This window comes from Stenella coeruleoalba (genome assembly GCF_951394435.1).
Source record: "Stenella coeruleoalba genome assembly, chromosome: X".
Lineage (NCBI taxonomy): Eukaryota > Metazoa > Chordata > Mammalia > Artiodactyla > Delphinidae > Stenella > Stenella coeruleoalba.
The window spans coordinates 97,739,106-97,741,925 of NC_137152.1; the positions used below are offsets into that span (position 1 = coordinate 97,739,106).

Here is a 2,820-nt window from a genome sequence, read left to right on the forward strand (position 1 = left end):
TTGCACATGAAGATGACAGAGAGGACATAGCAAAGGTGACTCCTGGTTTCTGGCTTTGCAAAAGGCAAGTGATGGACGATGGTGCCATTCTTGGAGATGGGGAACACTGCAAGAAGACCAGGTTATTGGTTTTGGTTTATAGGGGGAGGGGGAAGAAAAGACTTTGGTTTTGAATATGTTGAATTGGAGGTGTTTTGAGACATGTAAGAGGAGGTGTGTAGTGGGCATAAAAATCTTTGTAGTTCAGAGAAAAACTGGGGACTTCAATTTGTGAGATATATGAACAGGGGGTAATTGAAGCCCCAGATATGGATGTGATTACTTAAAGAGAGATTGTAAAGTGAGAAGAAGGGTTGTAACTGAGTTAAATGTTAAGATTCAGTGGTTGAGTAAAGGAAGGTAAGGAGGTAGAGGGTAGAGAGGTATAAGGAAAGCCAGGAGAGTGATGTGTCAGATAAACCAAAGGAAGGGAGTATTTCAAAAAGAGGCAATGGTTCCCTGAAAGAAGAGCTACTGACAGGTCAAATAAATGAGGATGAAAACATGTCAATTACATTTAGCAACACGAAGGTCATTTTTGACCGTTCTAATTATTCTTTTTTTTTAATTAATTATTTTTGGCTGCATTGGGTCTTCGGGCTTCCTCTAGTTGCGGCGAGTGGGGGCTACTCTTCGTTGCGGTGCGCAGGCTTCTTGTTGTGGTGGCTCCTCTTGTTGAGGAGCACAGGCTCTACGCATGTGGGCTCAGTAGTTGTGGCACACGGGCTTGTGGGTTTTAGAGTGCAGGTTCAGTAGTTGTGGTGCACGGGCTTAGTTGCTCTGCGGCATGTGGGATCTTCCTGGACCAGGGCTCGAACCCACGTCCCCTGCATTGGTAGGCGGATTCTTAACCACTGTGCCACCAGGGAAGTCCCCATTCTAGTTATTCTTTTCTAGTTATTCTTAACACACAATCCCAAAATTTAGTGGCGTAAAACAAAAATGTAATAATAATTATTATTATATCTGATAATTATTTGTGTCAAGAATTTAGACAAGGCACATCAAGCTCATTTTGGCTTCATGATGTCTGGGGCCTCAGCTGGGATGACTTGAATAGCTGAGAACTGGAATATTTGGGGGTGGGCTAGACATCTTTTTCTCCAGACAGCCTCTCTGCGTGGCTAGCTTGGGTCTTCTCACAGAAAGATGGACTCAGGGTAGGCAGACACATTACATGGTGCTTCAAGAGTCCAAGAGTAAGTGTTCCAAGAGGCCTAGGTGGAAGCTGCAAGGCTTCTTTTGTCCTAGCCTTATACATTCCAGAATATCACTTCTGCTGCATTCTTTTGGTTAAAGAAGTCACTAAGACAAGTCCAGATTCAAGGAGAGAAGAATTAGACTCCAGAGAGAGAGGTGCTGAAGAATCAAGAGAGAAACAGGATAATTGATAAGGCAAGGTTTCTGAGAAAATGGAAAAGAATGGAATACCAAGGGCAGGTGGAGAAATGGGTCTCTGAAGGAGGGGTAGTTCTTCTATTGTTAGAAGAATGAGAAAAGTTAAATGGAACGGGATGAAGGTAGACAGTTGTAAGTTGTTTGTTTGGTACCAGGCAGATGAAGGCAATCCCATCTTCCTTTCCATTTTTATGTATAAAGTAGGATGTGATGGTTAGGGGAGGGGTGGCAAAAATTTGAGAAAAGTGGAGAAGGTTTGAAATAGTTCAGAATAACTTAATAAGAGATAAGATTGGGGTTGCTGGCCAGACTTTCAGGCATATTTGAAGTAAAATATTTCTCTAAGAAATCATCAGATCATGTGAATAAGTAAGGATATACAGAAGATCATAACACTACTCAACAAGGTTGAATATATATATGTATATATATATATATATACATATATATATAATATATATGAGATTACCCTGTCCAAACATAGATTGTGTTTTCTTTGCAAATACCCATAGAACATTTTCCAAAATGACTCATTTATTAGTCTGCAAAAATGCAGAAATCATAGGAGTAACAGTCTCTGATCACAGTGCAATAACATTACAAATTAGCAACAGAAAGAGCCCCCAAAATCAACACACTTAGAATTTTTTTCTGGTTAAAATCCCTTAGATAACAGCTTTCTTGAGATAGAATTTATATGCTATAAAATTCACCCCTTTAAAGCATACAGTTCAATGATTTTAGTATATTCACAGAGTTGTGCAACCATTTCCACATTCTAATTTTAGAACATTGTCATCACCCCATAAAGAAATCCTGTCCCTTTCCTCAGCTGCCACTTAGGTGTCTAAGGCCGCGTTGGGGTGAGGCCCTCACATCATCGGGCGACTAGAACCACGCCAGGCAGCCCCTGCCTAGCACTCCCCCGCACCATGGCCTCCGTCTTAGAGCTTGCCTGCATCTACTCCATCCTCATCCTGAACGACGATGAGGTGATGGTCATGGAGGATAAAATCAATGCCCTCATTAAAGCAACTGGTGTAAATGTTGAACCTTTCTGGTCAGGCTTGTTTGCAAAGGCTTTGGCCAGTGTCAACATTGGGAGCCTCATCTGCAATGTGGGGGCTGGTGGACCTGCCCCAGCAGCTGGTGGACCTGCACCAGCAGGAAGTCCTGCCCCCTCCACCACTGCTGCCCCAGCTGAGGAAAGTAGAAGTTAAGAAAGAAGAATGTGAAGAGTCTGATGATGACATGGGCTTTGGTCTTTTTGACTAAACCTCTTTAGTAACACGTTCAATAAAGAGCAGAGCTCTTTGCTGACCAAAAAAAAAAAAAAAAAGAAATCTTGTATTCATTAGCTGACACATCCTATTCCCACCTTTC

At 42.0% G+C, this 2,820-nt stretch overlaps 1 pseudogene across 1 annotated transcript; it reads left to right on the plus strand.

Annotated features, from left to right (window-relative positions):
- Positions 1-2,369: 2,369 nt before the first annotated feature.
- Positions 2,370-2,820, plus strand: LOC307180114 (large ribosomal subunit protein P1-like; annotated as a pseudogene). The gene has a single exon. The product of its transcript is annotated as a large ribosomal subunit protein P1-like (transcript).